Raw genomic sequence first — 26,022 nt, forward strand, 5'->3', positions numbered from 1 at the left:
TTGACAGTATATTCAACACGGGTGTATGGGTTATCTTGCTTATGTCGTTGATGCCCGAGTTGGGAAGCAGATTTCAGTTTCAATTGTGCTAGTTGTTAGTGACTTTGTTGATGTGTTCCCGAAGGAGTTTCCTGGTGTACCTTCAGAGAGGTAGGTTGAGTTCAGGATTGATTTGGTTCTGGGTGCGGCCCCAATTTCCAAGGCGTCGTACTAACTAGCACTGCTTGAGATGCACTAGTTGTCCTTTCAGCTCCAGGAGCTGTTGGGCAAGCAGTTCATCATACCGATCAGTTCGCCTTGGGGAGCACCTATTTTATTGGTCAAGAAGAAGGATGGTTCACACTGGATGTGCATTTATTATAGGGAGTTGAACAAATTGATGGTGAAGAACCGTTATCACCTTTTGTGGATTGATGGCCTCTTCGATCGGTTGCAGGGCACATATTGGTTCTTTAAGACCAACTTGAGATCAGGGTATCACCAGATGAGAGTTAGAGAGGAGGACATGGATAATTCAAAAGGCTCTACTAGTATTGCAAGCCTTTGTCATTGCCAGTCTACTAAGTAGGGCCTGAGGCTCCCCGTGAATCTGTAAATCTGAGGAGCATTCCGCAACAAAAGGATGGTCCCCTATGCATTTCATTCTTTCCGGAAGGGAAAAAATGAAGTACCCCCCATCATAGTGAACCCCTCCTTGTGATCGGGATGAGGATGCCTCCCAGCCGGGGGGGGGGGGGATGGGGGATTGATCGAAGTTTCCTTAGGTAGCCACCATCCTACAGTTATCCTTAAATTTATGTGCTTGGTGGAGAAGAGGTGAACAAAGGTATGCTCGCTTGCTGTCTTGTTCTCTGTCGCAAACTGGGATCGCTCACCAGCTAGGTTAGATTGGAGCAACATTGTAAGAGAATATATTACCCATATTCGGGGACAAGGGGCGAAACGACCTCTTGATCTACTTACTGCAACCCAGGAAGAAAAACATTGTCTAGGCGTTACATGTTGCTCCGATCTCCCCTATGCCTAGGATATTGTCTGGGCCCACCAAGAGCTATAGTTAGTTGCTATTTCCATTTGGTAGTTTTTATTGTTGTTGATACCAGCAAGACCGAACCGTATGATGTTTGCTGGTTGGTAGTGAGAGGACTCTTAGTACATGCATACCCAAAAGGGGGCGCTAGTTCAAAAACAAATTTTTTTATCTTTCTTGCTCTCTCTTAGCATCAGGAAAGGAGTATATCTATCTACCTAGCTTTGGTAGATTTCCCCTGACGCAATCTACCGAAATTCCACAAATCCCTTGGTGGATAATTCTGACGACTTAGCAGGAGTGAAAAATTTTCTTTCTTGTCTGTTGGATCTGATCTATAGTTAGGGGGCAATACATACGAAAAGGTTTGAAGAAGGATAACGAGTGAAGATTTGTCCCAACCAAGTTGTCGACCGCTGCGGTACCTAAACTGAATGCTCTGAGGTTGAAAGGCAAGTAGATAAGCATATTCCTACCTGTATTTTTCTTGTCTCGATTCGTCCACTGTTGCTACGAATAATGGAAAAGTTTATTAAGTTTACTTATTTGCCTTCTTGAAGGTGGTTAGGCATTAACCAACATAAGAGCAAACAAGGCAATGGATTCCATGAGAGCAAAGCCTAAAATGGCATAACCAAACAATTTAGTATCTAATTCCAGACTCCATGCTACTTAATGGATCAACAAACTAAATATCTTTCCAATTCCGACTGCTGCTCTAGCTAAAGCAATTGTAGCAGTTCCAACACTGATTTGAAACACTCCATAACATCTTTCAAAGTTTTCCTTTCATTTTATTAATTGGAAGCATTATTTTTCTTCTTGAAAACGAGTTAAGTGGCTCCGAGGGACATGAACAGTATAACAATAAGTACTGATTCAACTAGCTCGAAAGTGGGGAACAAATGCTTGAATATGAACAACTAGCTGACTCTTGCAAGTTTGTGGCCAACGATCACCCTCTAAGCTGGTTGATAATGAAATAAAGGGCTCGAAGCTATAGAAGATCTACAAATAGCAGTTCTTATGAGATTATGGCACAGTTCTTTAAGCTGGGTAAAGGTAAAGTAAACAGTAAACAACAAAGACATCCTATATTGAACCCAGTTTTTTTTATATGCCTTAGTCTAAAGAGCTAGCTTAGTACATATCCATAAAAATGTATTTTTGACTGGGGCATAGCTATCCCGTAATTTTCTATTTGCATAAGATAAAGGATAGCCGTATAGGTATAGTATACATAAGTTTACCTAGATCTATGTATTTACCCTTGTCTTACCTATCCACCATGTAGGCTAAGAAAATAAAGCATCTCTTCTGCAAATACTTCCTTTCCTTCATGCAAGTGATGAATCTTAGGTTCTTCCTTTCCTTGACTCTATAAATCACAAGGGCTTCATCGTTTGGTAAAGGTAACCATACGACCTTTTCATAACATAGAATCTCTACTCGTTGGGTTGATAACCAATCCATTTCGATAATGACATAAAAACTTCCAATGGTCATGGGCATTAACACCTTGTTCCTGAGTTTTAGAAAAGAAAAAGAAAAGAAGAGAAAACAAAGTAGGATAGAAAAGAAGAGAAAGGAAAGGAAAATAAATTTGTCATTTGTGTTCCCGAGTCGGAGAGAAGTGAAAGGAAAGTTAAACATTTTATTCTTTCTCTCCAAACTCGCCCAAATCGGAAGGAAAGTTAGAAGGGAAAGTGATCATTCCACTTCCTTCCTTTAATGAAAATCGGGAACACTAATTTCTTTTACTTTCCTCTCACTTCCATCCACTTCATTTTTTTCTCTCGTTAAGTTGAACTCGAGAACAGGGTGTAAGTTAACATGGAGGACATGATTATTTAGGGTGAGAAGACAATTGGTGAGTATTTCTAAGGCGTTTTCTATTTGACAATTTTCTACTTCTATCATGTAAGCTTCATTAAGTTTGTATAATTTATGATTTATCATTCTCCTAAACTTATGGGAAATAAAGCTTCTATCGACACTAGTGCCAAATAATACAGAAGCATAAATATTGTTGATAGCATACGTACCAGTAACCACAGTTGGCTCCTGGCAATTATCTCCCACAGCTATCATGAATTCCCTCCCTTTACCACCCTGATTCTTCAGGTTAGGGTAGTCTTTCTTGAAATTCCCTGGTTGGTTACATTCAAAACAGTTTTCGATTTCCTCTTGCAGCAGTAGGTGGTGTTGTGTTGTTCGGGGCCTTTATGCAAAACCTAGCGGTGTGACCCCTTAAGTTGCAGTTGATGCAGGTCATGCAATTTCCAACATGATAGTAGTTGCACTTGGTATAGTGAGGTAGAGTTCCAGAGTAGGGCTTTGCTGGATTAGGAGTGTTGGTGATTGCAGCATACACAGTTACTTTTTTAGGATTAGGCTTGCGATTCTTGAAGTTCCCTTTCGGCTTTACATGGAACTTCCTCTTTGTACTCCCAATTTGGTTCTTTTCTTTTGATAGGACCATGGTATCTCGATGGATACATTGCTCAGTTAACTAATAGTCTATTTGTTTGACATTATCAAAGGTGGAGGGTATGGATGAAGTAACCAGACCTTGGAATGGTGATGGTAGTCCCCAAATGTATCTCTCCATCTTTTTGTCTTCCGGGGTAGCAAGATAATTGAATCGGGAGGTGTAGGCAGCCACGTCTAGTCCTTGCATGGTTAGATTCCAAAGTTCCTGTTCTAGAGCCTGGACTTCCTGTCATGGGTAGTACTCTTTGATCATCATCTGTTTCGGGGGTTCCCAACCCATGGCATAAGCTTCATTGATTCCCATAGACTAGGTATGGTTATTCCACCAAATTAAGGTGGAGTCCATTAGTATGCACGTAGCGTACTTGACCCGATAGTCATTAGGGCAAGAACTGAAGTGAAATACCGCCTCCATCTTTTCTATCCAGCGGGATAGACCAACAACTGCTTCCATACCATAAAAGGATCGGGGTTTACAACCCATGAAATCTTTGTATGAACAAGTTCTAGGGTGGTTTTGATTATTGACTGGAGTGCCCCCACCATTTCTATTGTTCCCAATGTTATCATTTCTGGCAGCCTCATAGGTGGCTAGGGCTATAGCAATCTCTTGCACAAACAGGGTCTGCGTTAGAGTAGGATCCATCTGAAATGGTGGGTTTGCATTTGTTGCACTTGGAGCTCCTCCATGGTTCAGAGTTTCTACCAATGCTTGAGTTACTTCTAGAGCACTCCTTCGGTTGCCTTGGGGATTTGGTGGTGGATGGACTCGTGGACTTTTTCGTGGAGGCGCTGTCCTAATATGTTTTAGATGGATATGTTATGTTATTTTACACTATGTAGTTATAAAAACTATGCATGCATTTTGTATACATACAATTTGCTTTTCCTGAAATCCTACCGATTTCCATGTCATAAAATCAAGGTTTTACCTGATATAGTGTGTTGCAAGCAATACATAATAAGTGAAAACATTTAATAAAATACTGAAATATTCTCATTAGAACTGCTTGTTTTTTCTTACAAAAGTATCAACCATGTAAGGCTAGAAATGGAAAAGCTTTACAAAAGATCAAATACAAATAAGGCAGTGATAAACATTTGCAAAATGAAAGCTATTCCTCAAAAGTTCTCACCTTACCCTAGGGCACAAGACTCCCTAGATGAAGCATCTATCTCCCAAAATTTGACATCACATAGAGGACAAATTCCTTAAACTAGTCTAGGATATAACATCTCTCTTGTACGGTAACAATCACCTGGTTCTCAGCCGCAACTATTCGGACCTCGACGATCTGAGACCTGTAGTCTAGTGCTCTATAGTGAGCACTCATACTCGGTGTGCTCAACACCTATGCGATGATACAAGTTCTGGATAGCCTCAACATCACCCTTCTTCTCTTCCTGGAGTCTTTCAACTCGTCGCCCTAGTGAAGTAGAGCCTGAATCTCTGACATAACTCTCTAGGGATCTGACTCTATCCGATAGTTGATTGGTTTGAGACATAAGGCGTGGTATCAGATCATTCTCAGGTTCATCCTTGAGTAGTTCCTATGAAGACTCGCCAACATCAAATCATGGCAAAAAGTTAGTAATCCTCTTCTTTCATAGGAGGTATGGGAACCAAACTGGCTCGTGGGGCATGGTCTATTTTCCCGGATGACCACAAGTGGGTCAGGAAACATGTGTCGTAGGGTTCAAGTGGTAAATAGGATGAAAAATAATCCTCGGGGTCCTCATCAGGGCAGTACCCATGCCATTAAGGAGATATGGTGGTAGTGCAGTCTGGGCAGTGAGGATGGTGGGTTAGGAGGCGCATGCTCCTCATCAGTAAGGCCCTCCTCGATAGGGCCATCATCCTCAATCTCCTCGACATCCTGTAGTATTCCCTCATCATCAGAGTCTAGAATCTCCTTTATGTCTTTGTCCTCTTCGTTCTTCGACGAGTCCTTCTCTTCTGAGAGGTCTGCAGGGCTGACTAGAGCATCTTATGGGAAATATGGATCCCCAGTTAGATGTATCGGAACCTCATGTAACTCGTCGGGATCTGCAATCTACATCCATGTTGGCTAGTCATCGGGTACATCTGCCAACTACATAAAAGGGTTTTAGGTGTGTTAATATGTTTTTAAATGTATTAAAATAGCATAAGTATTTTTAAGGTTGTCATAAAGGTTCTACGGTACTAGGTATCTGCCACGAATCTTGAGAACATTCTTCAACTTCTAAAACTTTCAATCGTAGTAGCTTGTCAAACTCCTTGCTCAAGGTTGGATGTGCACCGGCCCGAGCATAAATAATATAGGAGCGCGTTCAAGGTTTATTTATGGTATGGCTTATGTACGATACTCACCTTAGTGGAGGTGTCTGACCTAAAGGGTTAAGTTGGTAGTTTTAGTTGAAGGTATGTGTTAACATGTTGTCATGCGCGTATTAAACAAGTAAATTATCACTGTTGGTTGGACTAAAAATATAGCACAGGGAAACAAGGTCGAATCCTCTGGGACACAGTCTAATGGTAAATGCCTTTTTGCATGAGGCACATCTAGTCAAGAATCAGAATATAAAAGGGGGATTTTGAATTAAACTAAAAACTAAAATTGCAGTGATATTAAATTAAATGAAAATCAATAATTAAAATGGTTTCAGTTCTGCTACGACTTTCCTAATCATGCAACTAACCTAGATCTGATTAATTGAGATGCGTTCTATCTAAGTTGGTACTAAGAAAAACCAACAAGCTCTAGTATAATCTCTTTTACCTTATTTTGTTAACCAATACAAGCTCTTCAATCAACTCTAACTTTTTACTGTCTAATCAAACAAGCTCTTAATTAAGATCAGAAAAATTGCATTAAGTTCTTTATAAAATTCCCATCAATACCCAACACTTTTAACAAGCTCGGAAGCATAAATATATGATTTTTTTGGTTTATACTAGAGTTAAATCTCAAAATGGAACTAATAAGATACTTGGTACTTTAACCAGTTGACAAGAACAATTACAGATTCTATTAACTAATTAACTAGAATGATAAAACCCTAGCTAGGTGATCAGACTAACAAGAATTTAAAACCAAACATTCATTAAGAACAAAAATGAAGAATCTAGATAGACACACAAATCAATAACCAGATCTAAAGATCAATCACATGAAAAGTACTTCTCTTTGCAAAACTGAAAACTAAGGTTTTATCCAGACATGGCTAAAATCCAATAAAAACAAATTAAAAGAGACATCAAACAACTAATCTTACTAATCTACTTGAAGGAGATGATCCACGGTTTTCAGATCTTCAGAAATCATTGAAATCATACAAGAAACGCATCCAAAATCATATTTTCAACGTATGGTACCTCTGGAATCGCCAACTTAGGTTACTGGAAGGTTATGAGGGTCTACTTATACGTCTAGCAGCAAAACTAATGAGCATGCCATCACATGTTTCAAAGTGATGAGCATGTGTTTTGAGAAAACACGTCAAGGGACTTTTTAATGAAGTAGGATGCTATTTCGACACTTTTTGGCAGACTTGTGATCACATAGAGGGAAGCTGCGATCGCATGTAGATACGTTGCGATCACATATTTTCATTTTCTTCTTCCGGATGAATTTTTGGCACTAAAAAACCTCGAAAACAAGTTGCAATCAAAGTTTCAATCGCATAAAGGCTCCATGTGATCGCATGGATAAGATTTTTGATCGCATGTTTTTCCTATGACGTATGAAATTTCGTCTACTTTTCAGACATTTTGAATCACATCAATCAAAGTTACGGTTCATGAGATATGGTCAAACTACTGATAGGGGTCAAAGCTGCCATCAAAATCCTATAACTTTAGATTGTAGATTCTATCTTCGTGTGATCAATTCAATCGAATGTTTCTTGACCACAACATCTTCCAAGCATTTCTCAAAATCCTTCATATGTTCCGAGCTCCATTTTAAGCTCCAAACGTGCATCCAACTACTCCCAAAGCACTTCTCCACTCGAGCTATCTGAAATTGACATAAGAACATAAGCAGTACGAGAATTCTAACGAAATACATGAGATGAACATTATTTAAATAAATGACATGAAAATGTACAAAATATGATGCTAAAATGATAATGAAAACTACCATAAAAGATGCATAAAATAACATCTAAAAAATCTCCCCAAGCTTAAACCTTATTTGCTCTCATATAACAAAAAGATTAAAACATTATAAACAAATGGAAAGAAGTAGACGGCCTAAAAAGAATTTATATTAAAATAAAAAGAAAACTTAAACTATATTAACTCACCCTTTTTTTTTGTCACATTATTAGATTTCACAACGAGACAGCTCCAATGAAATCACTACCTAGACAACAGTCTCAATAGTTTATATTAACGTTTCAGTTTTCATATTAAATAAGTTAAACCAAGCTTGAGTAAATAATTTTTATGCCAAATTAAATTTGTGAAACAGTGTATTTTTAAAAATCATTTCATGAAAATTCGTTTATAAAAACTTAGCTTGACCAACCCCTCGGTTTTTCTTCCGAACTCGTCGAGTAAACACGGTAAGCTCTATTATGGACAAAAAATTCAAGCTTACCCATATGATTCCACTATCGAGTGATCAATCTCATTATACTACGGATCTTCTTTGTCTTGATCAACTCTTTAGATTTAACTTGCTTGTTTTTTGATTTCGACTTGAACTTGATTTGGATTTAACTTTGAATTGTTGATTTCTTCAAGTTGCTTGATGTACCATTTCTAACATATATATATATATATATATATATATATGTGTGTGTGTGTGTGTGTATATATATATATATATATGTATATATGTATGTATGTATATATATATATATATATATATATATATATATATATATATATATATATAGACTGGGCGCAAATTTTACTTTGAGGCCCACCATATGTTCAATACTTCAAAAATGATAACAAATTGTGGGTATAACAAGATTTCCCTCCTAACCTCAAAAGGCGCAGAAACTATAGGGTTAAGTACTTCAAGGAATGATAAGAGTTATCCAATCTAGGTTCTTTTTAAGGTATTTAAGGAAATTATTTTCAAAATATTGTTCGTTTTTCCATCCCACACTTCTATTGTAAAAATTATCTGGCTCATATGTTGATTCATATTGAAAACATTTAAAGCACTTGAAAAGATAAATCTTAAAATTGATTGTAATGAGACTGTTATTTTCGGTAACCATCACACTTCATCTTAACAGAGCTATAGAATGTAAAAAGATATCATCTCATGTAAAATATTTCAATTGTTTTGAAAGATTTTTCTAGAAGATTTGTAAGAATTTAAAATGCAAAACTAAAAATAAATATAAATAAAATCTTTTTGGTTTTTTTTATTTTTTTTTATTTTTTTATAAATGTAGAAAAATAAAAAACAGAAAATAAAATATTTTTTGGATTTTCGAATTTTTATGTGCAAATGCAATAGAATAAAATGAAAAAAGAAAAATAAATTTAGAAAATTTAAAAGAAAAACTGAAAATTTTAAATTTTTAACAAAAATGCAAATTTTTTACACTAACCCTCTCCCCAAGCTTAAAATGATGCATTGTCCTCAATGTTTAGAGAGGAATGAACAATTTAATAAAACAAATAAAAACAAAAATGTGCAGCTAGGAAAGAATGTACCTGATAAAAGCGCGTAAATCTGATTTTGATGAAGATGTGATGAAAAATCTGAAATTATGCAACTCTGTCGATCCTCTTGTTTCCCCAGGCTTGCTTGGAACTGCGACCATCTTTTTATTGAAAGCGTAAAAACTAAAATCTACTCATCGGGTTCCGTCCCGAAAAGCTGCCCATTTTTAAAGTTGTTGGTTCGACTTTGCCCAACTAGATTAACTAACTAGTGTGGTTGGGACTTCTTTGAAGCTCAACTCTTTTTCTTGCGACTCCAGATCCCTTAAAATATGGCAATATGGGTGGATCTGGAACTTGTTCAACAAACTAGAAAGACTCCAAATAGTGATTAGATAAGTCTTTTAGTTGATTAGACTTCTTTCTCTTTCTGATCTCTTATCCTTCCTAGAAGTCTTCTTCTTCTTTTCTTCAAACTTTCTTCTTTTCATATTCGTATCTGAAATCACATTTTCCACCTTTTCTTTTTCCATCTCTCATGATTTCTCCTCAGATTCTAGCTTCTCCTATTCTTCTTCCAAAAGTTTATTTTTTTTCAATTGTTTATCTAGATTTCTCTACAATAGGAATCAGATACTCCTCCTTGACCTCCCTATGCTTATTTATTGTTAGCTCTTCCAATGTGTATGATAAATTCCTATCTGCAAAATTTTCTTTCACAGAGACATTGGAAAACCCATAGCAACCCTCAGATAAAGGACTACCGGTAGCCATATAAATGACAGAAATATTTTCAGAAGGAACATTATCATCATTAATTTTAAATTTAACCACTTCCTCATCAAACTCCATTGCAATCATTCCATTAAAAGCATCAATTTTCGTTTTTGGATTTTACATAAAAGGCATTCCCAAACAATAGAGTTTGTATCTAAAGTGTCCAAGTTTCCCATGTCCAAAATGTAAAAATCAGCAGGAAAAATAAAATTATCTACTTGGACAAGAACATCCTCCAGTACACCTTTTGGGTGTACCGTCGAGTGGTCAGCCAACTGTATAATTGTCCCGGTCTTTCGTAAAGTTCCCATTTTTAATTTTTCAAAAGCATAATAGGGAATGACATTCACTGAAGCTCCTAGATCAAACATGGATTTTGGAAAATCAAGGTTCCCAAATCTACAAGGAGCTGAGAAAATCCCCAGATCCTTGCACTATGGAGGCAAACCTTTTTTTGTAAAATAGAGGATATATTTTTTCCAGCTTTCATAGTTTCATTAAATTTCATTTTTTTCTTAGAAGCACATAAAATTTATAAGGAACTTAGCATAGCGAGGAATATGTTGGATAATATCCAAAAGTGGAAGATTTACCTCAACTTTGCAAACAATTTCCATGATATCCTCTTCCCCTCTTTTGCGCTTCGTACACTTCAGTCTTGATAGGAATGGAGGTAGGGGCTTATATTCTTTCAGATTCAGCTTCATTGGTATTGGGGTTTCTTTTTCTTCCATCTTTTCATATCCTTCTTCAACCAACACCTCTTCATATTCCTCCTCTTCTTTTTCAGGCTCTTTTAAATCTTCTTTTTCGATAAGAACTTCTTCAAATTCTTCCTCATATTCGTTTTATGGTTTAGATGCGCTTGAGCCTTCATATGTTTTCCTACTTCTCAAGGAAATAACACTCACATTGTGCTTCAGACTATTTTCTATGTTCCCTAGTAACTTTCCTTGAGACTCCAGAAAACCCACAGAAGTAGCAAGTTAAGACACTTTCTGCTCAAAATTCTTAATGCTCGCTCTGGTTTCGATCCGGAATGCTTGGGTGCTCATTCCATGACTCTTCACTATATCTTCTAAGTTCATGCTAGAACTACTAGGTTGATGTTGCAAGTTCTGATTCTAGAAGTTTTGATGTTGAAAATTCTGCTAAAATCTGGGTGGCATCTGATGATATTGTTGCTGATAATTTCGCTGCTGCTAAAATTTGGGTGGCATCTGATGATATTGTTGCTTCTGCTAAAAATAATTCTTATAATTATTCTGATAGCCTCCAACAGCTTTTACTACAACTGTATCCTCTTGAAGTAACGGGTACATATCTGTTGGATGTTCCATCTTCAAACATATACCAAATAGTTTCTTCACAACTGCTTTTTCTTTCGTCAAGAGCAGAACAACTTTCATCAATTTAGATATCTGAGCTTCCAGATGAACATTGCTGACTTCCTTAAATCGCATTGGCTAATATGCATACCATTTGTCTTCATTTTCAGAATGTTTAGACTCGATCGTAAGCTTTTCGATCAGCTCTCTGATTAAATTGGTGTCATGTCATCCAAGGAACCAACAATGGTAGCATTTATCAGGTGCCACTCAATGGTTGTTAGGCCATCATAAAAGCTATTATAAAGTTAATAATCACTGATCCCATGTTGTGGACACTAAACTAGAAGCTTATTGAACCTTTCCCAGTAAGTATGTAAAGCTTCTCTTTTTCCTTATTTGATCCCAAGGATTTCTCTTCTGAGACTGGAGACTTGCGTTTCGGGAAAGTATTTCTCTAAGAAAAACTTCACGAGTTCTGTGCAAGTGGTGATGGAACCAGATGGGAGTTCATGTAACCATTCCCTTACTAAATCTTGAAGCGAAAAAGGGAATGCCCTTAGTTTGACCTGGTCATTAGTAAATGCATGCGACTTCATTCCTAAACAAATCACATGAAATTCCTTGAGGAATTTATGTGGCTCTTCATTCTCAAATCCTCTGAAATTGGGAATAAGGTGAGTGATCCTAGATTTTAGTTCGAAGTTATGGGCTTCTAGAAATGTAATGCAAATGGGTTGCTAGTTGATCTCTTTAGTGGCCCACTCTCTTAGGGTCTTTTTTGCTTTGTCTTCATTCATGGTTGATCCTTCAGATTCGGATTTTGAAGAATTGGTAGGTTCAGATTTAATGGAAGGGGATGGGGAATATGTTTTATAAGGGTTGTTTTGAGGAGAAGATGGGGGTACTTTCGGAAAAAAACGGATTTGATTCGTTCCACAAGGGAGTGCTTTGTGGTGTGGAGGTTTCTGGCGGTACTGAAGATGATGATGAACCAGCTAATTGTTTTCTCTTTTTTGCTTCTATCTTCATTTTTCTTTCAGTTCGTTCGATTTTTGGATCAAAAACTAAAGGTGTACCTGAACGAAAAATTCTTGGCATAAAATTAGTAGAAAGCACCATGTCCCCGACAACGGCGCCAATTTGTTAACATGCTGTCGCGCGTATTAAACAAGTAAATTATCCCTGCTGGTTGCACTAAAAATATAGCACATGAAGCAGGGTCAAATCCTTAGGGACACAACCTAATGGTCAATGCCTTTTTGCATCAGGCACATCTAGATAAGAATCAGAATATAAAGGGGGGATTTTGAATTAAACTAAAAACTAAAAGTGCAGTGATATTAAATTAAACAAAAATCAATAATTAAAACAGTTTCAGTTCTGCAACGACTTTCCTAACCATGCAACTAACCCATATCTGATTATTTGAGATGCATTCTATCTAAGCTGGTACTGAGAAAAACTAACAAGCTATATTGTAATATCTTTTACCTTATTTCGTTAACTAAAACAAGCTCTTCAATTAACACTAACTTTTACTGTCTAATTAAACAAGCTCTTAATTAAGATAAAAAAAATTGCATTAAGTTCTTTGTAAAATTCCCAGCAATACCCAATACTTCTCACAAACTCGGAAATATATAACTTTTCGTTTATACGAGAGTTAAATCCGAAAACGGAACCAATCTGATACTTGCTACTTTTACCAGTTGACAAGAACAATTATGGATTTTATTAACTAATTAACTGGAATGATAAAACCCTAGCTAGGTGATCAGACTAATAAGAATTTAAAACCAAACATTCATTAAGAACAAAACTGAAGAATCTAAATAGAAACACAAATCAAAAAGCAGATCTAATGATCAAACACTTGAAAAGTACTTGTCTTTGCAGAACTGAAAACTAAGGTTTTAGCCATACATGGCTAAAATCTAATAAAAACAAATGAAAAGAGACATTAAACAACTAATCTTACTAATCTACTTGAAGGAGATGATCTACAGTCTTCAGATCTTCATAAATCGTTTAAATCGAAGAAGAAATGCCTCCAAAATTGTATTTTCGTCGTCTGGTACCACTGGAATCACCAACCTAGGTGACTGGAAGGTTATGAAGGTCTATTTATACGTCCAACAACAAAAATGACTCACATGCGATCACATGTTTCAAAGTTGCGATCGCATGTTTTAAGAAAGCGCATCACAAGCCTTTTTAATGAAAAAGAATTCTATTTCAACACTTTTTGGCAAACTTACAATCGCATAGAGGGAAGTTGTGATCGCATGTTTTCATTTTCTTCTTCCGAATGAATTTTTGGCACTGAAAAACCATGAAAACAAGCTGCGAGCAAAGTTGTGATTGCATGGAAAATAGTTTCGATCTCATGTTTTTCCTAAGAAGTCCGAAATTTTGTCTACTTTTCAGAACATTTTGAATCGCGACAATCAGAGTTACGGTTCATGTGATCAGTTTGATTGAATGTTTCTTGACCAAAACATGTTCCAAGCATTCCTCATAATCCTTCATAAGTTCCAAGCTCCAAACGTGCATCCAACTGCTCCCAAAGCACTGCTCCACTCGAACTATTTGAAATTGACATAAAACATGAGTAGTATGAGAATTCTTACGAAATACATGAGTTGAACATTATTTAAATAAATGACATGCAAATGTACAAAATATGATGCTCAAATGATAATAAAAACTATCCTAAAAGATGCATAAAATGACATCTAACAGGATGTTTAGGATTTTATTAATTGTTCTCATCGCGGGTCAGAGTATATATCACAAAACAAAATTTAATAATACCACAAACCTCACCAATACTAATACATAAGAGTTATATATATATATATATATATATATATATATATATATATATATATATATATATATATATAACTCTTATGTATTAGTATTGGTGAGGTTTGTGGTATTATTAAATTTTGTTTTGTACTCTAAGGCTAATATGTACATATGAGGGATAGATAGGAAACACCAGAGGATATAATCATTTTAGCAATTAAACCGTTATAAATGCACCAACCTTATGTGGCCATTCAAACCAAATTCCCCGTATCGTACGTTGCCAATAAGTAGCGTAGTTAATAATAATACTTTTATTATGAGCTTGGCCGTGGTAGCAAAACATGCCAGACGGTGCAACTAAGTTAATGGATCGCAGATAAACTGAATATATAACACAAGTACAACAATAAACAAAACAACATTTGTATTCCATCTTTAAGTTTGAATATAGGGTTCTTACATATAGTAGTAATACAAGAATTGCTATAACAAAGAGGCTTAACATAACAAAAACTAGAAATTCTGCAATCCATGATTTTTCCAATGTCTAAAATGCTTGAAACAATTAATTCCCTGAGAATACATGTGGTTTGAAAATCAACACAAGGTTGGTGAGGGTCATAGGTTTTTTGCTAACAGTAGTATAGTACTTTTAAAAAGTCTAAAAAGTATTTTCTGTAAGTATAACCATACTCAAAATAGTGTTTGTAAATAAGCTTTGAATACCAAAATGGATTTTTGCGTCAGTAAATCCATACTTAAAATAGTTTTGAAAACAACCAAGCCCATGGTTTGTAGTAAGAAAGAAAGTTTCTAGTGAGTCCTATAACTGAGCTATATAACTGAGCTATGTACCCCTTATGTTGCTTCATTATACATCGTAGTAATGATTATAGACACTTATCACTTGCTTCGATTGATTGATCGAGGTTGTAGCTAGTAACCATAGGTGGGATGTCAACCCCGTATAGATCTATATATATGTATCTCACTCTGAAGATTAGTTGTTATAGTAGTGTGAGTAGGCTAAGTGTTTAGACTTAGCTAATGAATATAGTCTCAATAAAATTCCCTTAATTAAGGTAGGTGAAAAGCTCTTAGCCCTAATTTACAAGTGGAAAAGTTATTAGGCATAATGAATTTGTATAGAGTTTATAAAAGCAAAACATAACTAGTACGCATTTGAGTATGTTTTCTTGTATAGACTATGTAGTAGCAAGGCATAGGCTATTTTAATAGTGGTAATATCCTAACAACATAACACATGAATATCTTGATGTTGAAAACTAGTTCATGTATTCATTCCATATAATATCAAACTATTATTTCATAACTAGTATAGTATTTGCATAAAATAATAGTATTTTATGTGTATTATGTATGAATTTACATCATATTACACATGTATTCTCCCCCAAAACATGTAAAAATATAAAAGAGGGGCCGTAACACTTACCCGGAAAGTGTGGATTCGAGAACTAAGGGTCGTTGAGGTTAAGCATGTCGTGAGAAATCGCAACTCGACTTTTCTTAAATTTACAACAAACCACTGAGGCTATATTCATTACCTAATTAACCAAAAAGTAATTTTAGTATTAATTACCAATTATTGGGTTGGCTTTGCTAAATTAATTTATTATGGGGACCAGCCTGTAAAGTAATTAACTAAGGGGTTGAAATAAATAATTTGGAACTCAAGTTTATAAATAGGATCAATTTTGTAAAGCAATTTCAAAATAGGGTTATATATATATATATATATGTATATATATATATATATATATATATATATATATATATATAAGTTTTACGATATTAGGACTTATTTTGTATAATATTTATCATGGAGGGTTTAAACTAAATAAAAGAAATGATATAAATGATTAGGACTTGTTTGTAGAGAATTTCGAAGAAAAGGGTGACTTTGAAGATTTAAAAATGAAGAATTAAAAGTTGGACTAGGTTTGTAAATATTTTTTAAAAGTGGTATTTTGAATTAATTTGGAAACTATGTTTGGAAAGTGGAGGAGGTCATCCTCCTCCCCCCTCTAATTCGCATCCATGCAAAGAGAAAAAAACGAATAAAAGAGTCTTTGGCTTTACCATCGACTGGAATAAAATCATAATAGAAAATGGCGGTGCAAAGAAACTCACAGTGCAAGGGAGGCAGTAGCAGCAAGCAGCACAGCTGATGGTGGCGGAGATCTTCGACGACAACAAAAGTGAGGTGGCGACGTGGGGCAGGAGGTTGCTCCGGTGGTTTTCTGCTCTTCTTTCTTGCTTATGTTTGATAAGGAAGACGAAAGGGAGGTGGGAAAGGGTTATGGTGATTGAAAAAAGCAACAACAATAGGTTGGGGATGGTGATCTCTAGTGGTGGCAATGAATGGTGGCAGCAAGGTGGTTGCCACTTTTCCCTTCCTTTTTATGGGTAGAACTCAATGAGTGGAAGGAGAGGGGAGAGTAAAGAAGGACTAAGGTGGTGTTTTTTTTTGTTTTTTTTTATTTTTTATATTTTTTTTTATATCAAGAGAGGGGTTACAAGGGTGGTTTGGGGTAATGTTTTGTAGTAGTTTATGGGTGGTGTTGTGGTCGTATATAACTAAGAGAGGTAGATAGAGATATAGAGGGAGAGATTGAGAGAAGAAGTTATGAATTTGTATCAGGATCAAGGTCCTAAATGCTTATATTTATAGTTACAATGTATACACACACCTTTTGAGAGCCATACTTCCACACCTTACTTGGTACTCTATGTAACAACGTAACTTTTCACCCAAAATTTTCTTTTTATTATAAACTCATTTTAACCGGAATACATTTAGTGGAAGTCGTATTATAAATATTATGAAAACATCACCAATGTTACTTTATTATCGAAACAAGTCCATTAAAATAAGAGTTCTTAAAAACTTACATCAAAGTAAATTCTCAAAACCAAATGTGATGAAAACTAAACAACATGTTCAAAATGGTACCAATCCTAACACATAAACTAGAATATAGTTAACTAAAATGTCCCCATTCTCTCCAGACATCATATCATGTTACATGCTTCAATGCATGGCCAATAGCAAACAAAGAAACAAGTGTTAGCATAAGCTAAGTGAGCTAATCATAGCACACTGTTAAAGGAACACATATATAGCATAAATGGATCCACAACACATTCCCATACAATCAAAGGCTCACAAGAAAGATATAACAACATCACATAACATATCCAACATTGTTTATCTCACTTAATTTAATTCTTCTTTTAGAGACTTTCTTTAGTTACTCTCTTCAACCACGCTGTAACTAATTTTCTATCTTTTTACCACTAAGATATTATTAAGTAATATTTATATCTACTTATAATCACTGTAATTATTATAGTAATACTTCCTAGTTAAGTTCTAATGTGGCCGACACGACCCAATACACTAGGTGAGGCATGACTCTCACTTGTAATCATTACTCTCGGTATGCTGAGTTTGCTAATCTGACATTGCACATATGTATACATGTGTTGTCGTTAAGGATTGGTACAAACAGTGCCAATTCCACTGCGTTACACCTCCAAATCCCATGTGAAGTTTGCCCTGGCCCCACCGTTAGACCAACATCACTCCAGTCCACCCACTGCTCAGACCATGTCTCGAATGATCTCCTAGAATGATCATTCGACACCGCTTTGGCTTAAGTTCTTTTCCTGTAGGTGTCATTCATTCCATCGGATCCTCGCAATAATTCGGATAAGGTATATACCTATGTCTAGGTTACTACCCTTCGCCCCACAAGTCTATTCCCCTTATTTAATTTAATGATAATTAATCAATTAAGGAGTTACACTTTTACCATCTTCAAGTAATCATGCAAATATTATGGTTTTTCTTTTATTAACATATTATTCATTAAGGGTTCATTTTCTTGTAAATATGTAAATTTTTCAGTTAATTATAATCTTTTACATCACAACCACTTTCATACATAACACTTCAATAATGGTTTTACAACACTAGCGTGCTTGTCCTAAAACAACTTAGGCATATATTTTCAAAAATGGAGAATTTCATATATGTCATTCTTAAATATCAAAATATCATATTACCCAACTTAATTTCTAAATATCAAATTTACCCTTCATAAAATTTCTAAATATTAAATTTACCCTTTATAAAATTTTAAAATATCATATATGTCCTTTTTAAATATCATATATGCGCTTTTTAAATATCAAAATATTGTATATGTACTTTTTAAACATCAAAATAGCAATGGTGATATCTAAATATCCTCCATCTACAAAATTGATAATAATCAACAACAACAAAAAAGTGAACAATCAAAATACACATTCCATAGATAGGGTTGAGATGAATCTTTTTGTTAGTCAAGAGGGTGACATTCCAACAATTTAAAAGTTCACATTCAATTATCATAGACGTAAGGATAATATGGTTAAAATTTTTTAATTATTATAATAATTATAAGGCATAAAAAATGATTATAAAATATTATAAACATTATAAAAAAGGATTTGGGCAAATATGATTTTTGAAGGTTTATGAAAGGTAAATATGATATTGAGAAATTAAGCTGGGCAAATATGATATTTTAAATTTTAAGAGATCCATATATGAAATTCTTCCATTTAGAAAAATATTAACATGCTCATATCACATAATATCCATGTACAACACTCAATCTAACATGGTATTATCACACATCTCATATCAAAAAATAAGAAACAAGCATGCAAATATCCTAGATTCACTTACACATAAAACAATACAAATCCATGGCACATTAATAAATACCAAATAGGGCACATACATCCTAGGTAATTAGGTTCATCTCATTCCATCTAGGATATGAGATTTTTCTAACAATGTACTCTAAAAACCACGAAAATAACTCACATTTAACAAACAACCGCAAAAGTTAAACGCTCGTATCATTCGTCTTGTAATCTTGTAATATTCGTCAAACGACCTAAACATAAAATTTATTTAGCTTTTACTTTTTACACCTTTCTTAATAATTTATAAACTAAACGTGTCTGTTTTTAAAAAGAGAGATGATTTGTACACAATAATTTTCTCCATACACAACAATTAATGCTTTACAATGTTGTACTGTACAACTCATTAATGCATAAATTGTTGTATATGACAAAAAATTGTTGTCTACAAATCACTTCCCTAATTAGCTCATAAATTATGATTCCATAATTGCCGATTATAAATTATCTACTTCCTAAACACCGGAGTTACCTTTTAATAATATTCCACATCATTTAAATTTACATAAACCAAGTAAATAACAAAATCGTTACTTCAAATATCTAACGAATCTTTCAAGCTAAACAAATTTGATTAAGAATTATTATTGCATCTTATATATATATATATATATATATATATATATATATATATATATATATATATATATATATATATATATATATATATATATATATATATATTATTCTTAAGTTCCCTCATGAGAACTAATAATTCTTTTAGAAATCCATAAATCCTTCTCATGCATGTATTTTGTTCTCTCATGGCACCCTACATATCTAGTTGGCATGTCATTAAGCATATATAGCTTTCACACACATCATTTCGTCTTGTACTCTTGTACATACATAAATACTAGCTACCTCAAATCTTTCACTAAACCATCGTAAGACATATGGTTTTTACTTAGAAAGCCCATGTTGCAAAAAGATATTTGACGTACAAAAAAAAAAGAACATCGCAACCTTCCTTCTATTCTGTCAAAATGCTAGTGTAGCTTCCTATATCTTAGTTGCAACTACACACACATACACACAAAGTCATCGATGATGTATCATATTACACCTCCAAAACGCATCCGTTTGGAGACATTGACGGAACCCTAGCCTCACCGGGAATTCGCCGGAAAAATAACCCTTGCTCGAGTCCTTTAAAGCCATTGTCCACCACTCCTTCGCCCACGATTATCTATTTATCTCTCTTTCAAGATCGTATGTAGCAGTCATGAACCGGTTGGAGACGCTCTGGGAGAACGCATAATAGGCAGAAGGGAAGAAATAAACAGATGGGTTAATCAATTCCTGTCGATTGTTCCTCTCTCTCTCTCTCTCTCTCTCTCTCTCTCTCTCTCTCTCTCTCTCTCTCTCTCTCTCTCTCTCTCTCTCTCTCTCTCTCTCTCTCTCTCTTATTGTCATCGTCAGGTAGGAGCCCAAACGAGTGATAACTAAGAGGTAATTGATTAGCACATAAGCCCATTAATGAAGAAACAGACATAAGCTATCAATTCCGAGAGTTGAATACATTTTACGTACTTAAGCTTAAATTTAAGTTACAGTTTCAATCCATATATTTTGATCAGTGTTCTCTAATGTACGTATACATAAATGCAAGTCGATGTAACGTATTGCTGTAGCAAATTATATATATATATATATATATATATATATATATATATATATATATATATATATATATATATATATATTTATATATGGGAAAAGTGAATATAACCTTAAAGGTATATAAGCTTAGGTACCTAAACTTATCATAATATGTCGTTTTGTTTGATATATTTATTATAACGTTCTTCAACTTCAATCCTTAACTTGATATCCTTTCAAGATTTTCAAATTTTCATTATTATCCTCCTCTTACATCACATCTTTTTTAACGGACATCAATTAGATTATATATATTATAGTTGAAAATGAAAATTATGTAAGAGGAAAATAAATGTGAAATTTATAAAAATCTTTGAATGAAATCAAGTTACAAGTTGAATTATAAGAACATTAGACAATTACAATGTATATATATGATACAAAATGACGTAGTATGGTGAGTTTGAGTACCTAAGCTTATATACCCTTAAGGGTATATTCACTTTTTCCTATATATATATATATATATATATATATATATATATATATATATATATATATATATATATATATATATACTAATTTAGAAGTACACATGAACAAGACTTGCATGTGATTGGTGAGTTTTTTCTTTTTTGTTTTGCTTTATATTTAATTATTTATTCATAGTGGTTTCCACGTTTTATGTGCTCAAAAAACCCACCGCACCCTTCCAACTCTCTGTCTACCATCTACACATAAACCATTTTCTCGATATTTCCTCCACCGCCTCAGTCTCTCCGTGCTCTTCTTCTCACAACTTTGTTATTATTTTCTTTACCGGGAAAGCAAAGGGCTTTAGGTTCCTTTAAATCCATCTCTATTACGTTTATCATTTCCTTCTCAGTTCTTATCTGTCTTTCAATTTTCACTTCTTTTTGTAATTTCATCGACTCCTATGGTTTAAATGATTTGTTCTCCACATTGTCGGCACAATCGGCTTACTCCTTCTCCAGGTATGTTGTGTTCTTAAAATTCTTCCTTTTCTTTCAATTGTTTCCTCTCTGTCTTACTATTGTTTCCAACGTAGGGATTTAAAGGGTTTTAGTGTCGCTGCGTGGCCTACAATTTTGGGCCAGCCGACTTGCCGGTTCAAATACCAGTACCTGAAGGTATAAGCTTTATCTCCCCTCATCTCGCGTTCTCATTTTTTTTGTTATGCTTTCGTTTTGTCATTGTTTACACACAACTTCCTCCTCTTAAACCACCCACCTCCGATACTGTTTCGAGCCCTAAATCAGTTGAAGGAATATCTCACTCTATTTTTATTTTGCAAATTACACGAGCATAATTGCTTCCATCTTTGTCTTTTATCTTCTATTTTAGATACATAGTCAATTTCCAACTTTGACGACGATTAGTTAGCCACCGTATCAACACCAGCTTTCAAGTATGCTCTCTCTACTCTACTTTGTCTCCTCAACCATGTCTCATCTCTCGCTTCCCATCCGTTTCCATGCTTTGTAACACTATCTCAGAACATTCTGAGATTCGACTTCATTTGAAGATTTTAGTGGATAATTTTGGATATTGATACGAAACACTTTCGCTATTAGATTATACAAAATTTGGCAAGATACATCCATTAGCTCTTAAGTAGTAAAACCAGAAGCATAAATGTCAATTTTGTATTTCAAGAACTACTAGGTTTTTCATTATGAAGTCAATCTAATGATACTCTTTCACCCCTTTGAATGGGTATATTAGGATATATCTGTTTTGGGATAGAAAAACTCATCAAATCGACAAGTTATACATTATAAATCATGTTTCTTATTTGGAATTTGATTTTCATTACATTTGATGGTAGGGTTTCATTGCAGCTTTTTTTCTTGGTGGTTGTATTTCTGTTATCAATAATATGAGTTTCAGTGGCCCTTTTCTTGGTTCTTGTAAAAAAACCTTTTCCTTTTCCTTTTTCTTTTTCTTTTCCATTTATATTTATTTACAACATTGGTGGATTTCCCATGAAAAGGGGAAGAACTGCCAAAAGGGTATTTAAGTTTGGAAAACACCAAGCAACCATTGTATGGTTACATGACATTGGTGATAATGGTTCAAGGTAACTCTAATTTCAATTTCAGTTTCAATTTTATCATTTCATTTACCTTCTCTAATTGCCTATACTATCACCCCCAAATTAACCCTTATATTTATATTTTAACAACAATTGAGAATTTGAAATCCAAATATTTATATTCTTCTGGCAGCTGGTCCCAACTCTTGGAGACTCTTCCTCTTCCAAATGTAAGGAAACAATTATTATTTAGTATTTTAGATATAAATGATAATTTTAAATTCTAAACTTAATTATTTAGTTTTTTTTTTTTTTAGATCAAAGGGATATGCCTCACTTCACCTTCTAAACCATTAACCTTATTCGATGGCATTCCCACAATTGCATGTATGATTTAAATTTTGATAACACTGTTTTTTTATTATCATAATGTAAAATTGTATCCCCAAGGGTAAATATGTAATTACTTATGATGGATTTTAGGGTTTTATGTTAGTGACATATCTGAAGATGCACATTAAGATGTAGAATCAGTGGATGCTTCTGCAACACATGTATTTAGTCTGTTATCTACTGAGCCTCTTAATAGTAAGTTTCAAAACTCAAATTTGAGTTACGACGACATGGAATTTTTCACATCAAAATTTATGTATAGGCAACAATTGTTGTTTTGTGATCATCATTTGTTATAAGGGTAAAAGAGTCCAAGAAAAGTGGTGAATGAGATATTGATTAAGTTAACCATTTTGAGAGAGTCACACAAAAGAAGATATCAGGTAATTTTCTTTTCTTTTTATAACTTCTTTATTGTTCATATTGTTAGGTTTTATAATATTGTTACTTTAATTTGGTTACAGGAAGGGAGATTTCATTTATATATGACATATATTACTGAGAATATAATTGATAGGGGATTTCATGTTGGTGATATGAGCTCTGGATTCTTTACATATTTTGAGGTAATGGAGTTTGTTATTATCAGATTAAATGGGATTAGCATAATTTATAATTTGCTGATGAAAAGATAGGTACAAGGTGTAATCTTTGCTCCGAGGGGCTATAATGCTATATGATGCATTCTTGGTTGAAAAGAAGCTTAGTTAAAATTTACTAATCTACCCCGAATAGCATTATACTTTCAGTTTTAATCTTATTAAGACATTATACCTTGAAATTACTACATAAACTTGCTTTGTATTGCTATAATATGTTAGATTTCATTTAAGTTGGATATGCCATAAATATAATATACATATGTATGAAAGTTCATTGCTATTTCTTGCATTTATTTAACCTTTTCTAATGCACATCTTATGAAATTTCTTTTTGCACATTTTATGTTCTTTTTATATTAAAATTTAAACATATCTATTGTTTTTTTTATTGTAGGAGGTCATTTCTTTAACGGAGATTCAAGTAGCATATAAGTTCAAAACCACATAGTCCATTAAATACTTTAAACAATCTTACCACTCTAGTCCATGAAATTTAGCCATAAAAATACTTTAAACTCGTTACCTAAAAGGCCTACATTTTATACTTTCAAAAGTGTTATTTAATGCCTAGAAATAATGTATACCTTTTTAATAATTAACTAATTATATTGAGAATTAATTAACACACATTTTTAATTACTTTTTTTAACCCTAAATCAATTTTCTCAATAAATCAAAGTTTCTTTAAATGGTATTTTAACCACTGTACGTCATTTATACATTTTAATAAATTATTTGTACCTTATTTCACATAAAATCATTAAATTATAATATATACATGTTGAATATATTGATTAATTATTTTAGGTATTAGTTGACACTCTTTTTATTCAATTTATTTCATTTTAACCTCATAAAGATAAAATCATTCGCATAAATATTTTCGAGCAACGAAAAGCTAAAGTCTTTAACGAAAGGATTTTTGGGTTGTTATGTAATATTGTGAAGTCCGCAAGCAAGATGGAGAGGGTGAGGAAGGGGATATCACCTGAGAGGGAAACAAGAAAGAAAATGAGCTTGAAATCTTGCTTCTCATAAGCCTAGTGGGTCCCACATAAGGTCCTAATCTCTTTAATTTCCCAAAACACACATAATTAGGTGTATCGAGATCCTGATGTCGAGAAATTTTTCTGAAAGTGTCATTAGATAGAGTCGGGTTCAAGGATTCCAAAAATCAAAACAACTTAATTTTTCGAGTTATGGAACTCCGAGAAATCGCGTTTAAAGTTTCACGTCTAAATGGTCCGTAATGCTCAATTTTTCGACTTTTGAAAATATTTTTGCTAAAAATATTTTGAGTATGAAATTAAATATTAGACCATAGTATGAGTCCAAAAGTATACTTTTAAAATGGAGCCGAAGTGCTCTGACTAAAAGTATACTTTTAAAATATAAGTATTTTACGATAAGTATACTAACAAGCATACATATTAAGAAAAAGTATTATAATAAGATCAAATATGAATGAAACAAATAAAAAGTATTTAGATGTTGGACACTACAGTCAAACCTAAGCAGTAATGTAATCATATCTGGAATAAATGTAACCTGATCAACTATATTTATTTAAGATACGGCCAACATGTGTTTGGGAGTGATAGTGGTGTTTCAACAAGTCTAAAACTTACCTTACTCTAGATAAAAATGATCTCTAGAACAAACATAAAGATAAAATACTATAGGAGTATTTTAGGAACTATAACAAACTCATATGAAAGCTAAAAGACCTTTACTAGCAGGTCTATAGTTACGAAGTGCATGCTTCCAGGGTTATATATAATTAGGATCTTAAAGAATTAGAATTGGTGATCTTCGCTCTATTACATGTTCCTTATTTGGTTGTGGTTTTGGAGTAGGATCATCTATTCGAAGGTCAATTTGATCTTGGTTATATACAGATTTCATGCGTTGCTTGACTATAGGGGGCGTAGTTTGGATCATTAATAACTTCAACATAAATTTTTTACTTAATCTTATAAGATTCTTTAGACTTTCCCATTCTCGCGCGAACAACCTAAATAGAAATAGCCACTTCATTACAACCACCAACAGAGGAGTCAAGGAGGAACCAGAGAGGATTCCTAGAAGGAATCATTCGAGGAGTCAAATATTCCATCAGAAGATGGTGGAGATCAGTGATAGAACTTGAAGCATAAACTATCAAGAACAGGAAACCGTATGAGAGTCCAGAGACAACAAATCCCCACATCTAAAATTAGAATACACAGGAAACTACTCACGAGGCGCGTTAGGTGGTAGAGCACCCTATACATCACAATAATAATTAACTAACTAATATAAACTAATGAGTTAGTGATTACACTGCTCACACTATGTGTTAGGCTTATCGCCTTTATCATATCAGCTAGTAACGGTAAACCAGGTCACAAAACTTCACTAAGAGGGTAGTCATTATCAAAAATTCATAAGTCTAATTTTGCATAGACCTCTAATATGAATTACTTCAAGAATCAGAACATGATACACTCAGAACTAAGATGATTCGGATAACACTTGACTTATAA

The 26,022-nt window shown here is 34.0% G+C and overlaps 1 pseudogene; it reads right to left on the reverse strand.

Moving 5' to 3' along the window:
• Window positions 1-677: 677 nt before the first annotated feature.
• On the reverse strand, window positions 678-2,503 carry LOC145045722 (uncharacterized; annotated as a pseudogene).
• Between the last annotated feature and the right edge of the window lie 23,519 nt (window positions 2,504-26,022).

This window comes from Lactuca saligna, chromosome 5, assembly GCF_052625555.1.
Source record: "Lactuca saligna cultivar CGN05327 chromosome 5, ASM5262555v1, whole genome shotgun sequence".
Taxonomy (NCBI): Eukaryota; Viridiplantae; Streptophyta; class Magnoliopsida; order Asterales; family Asteraceae; genus Lactuca; species Lactuca saligna.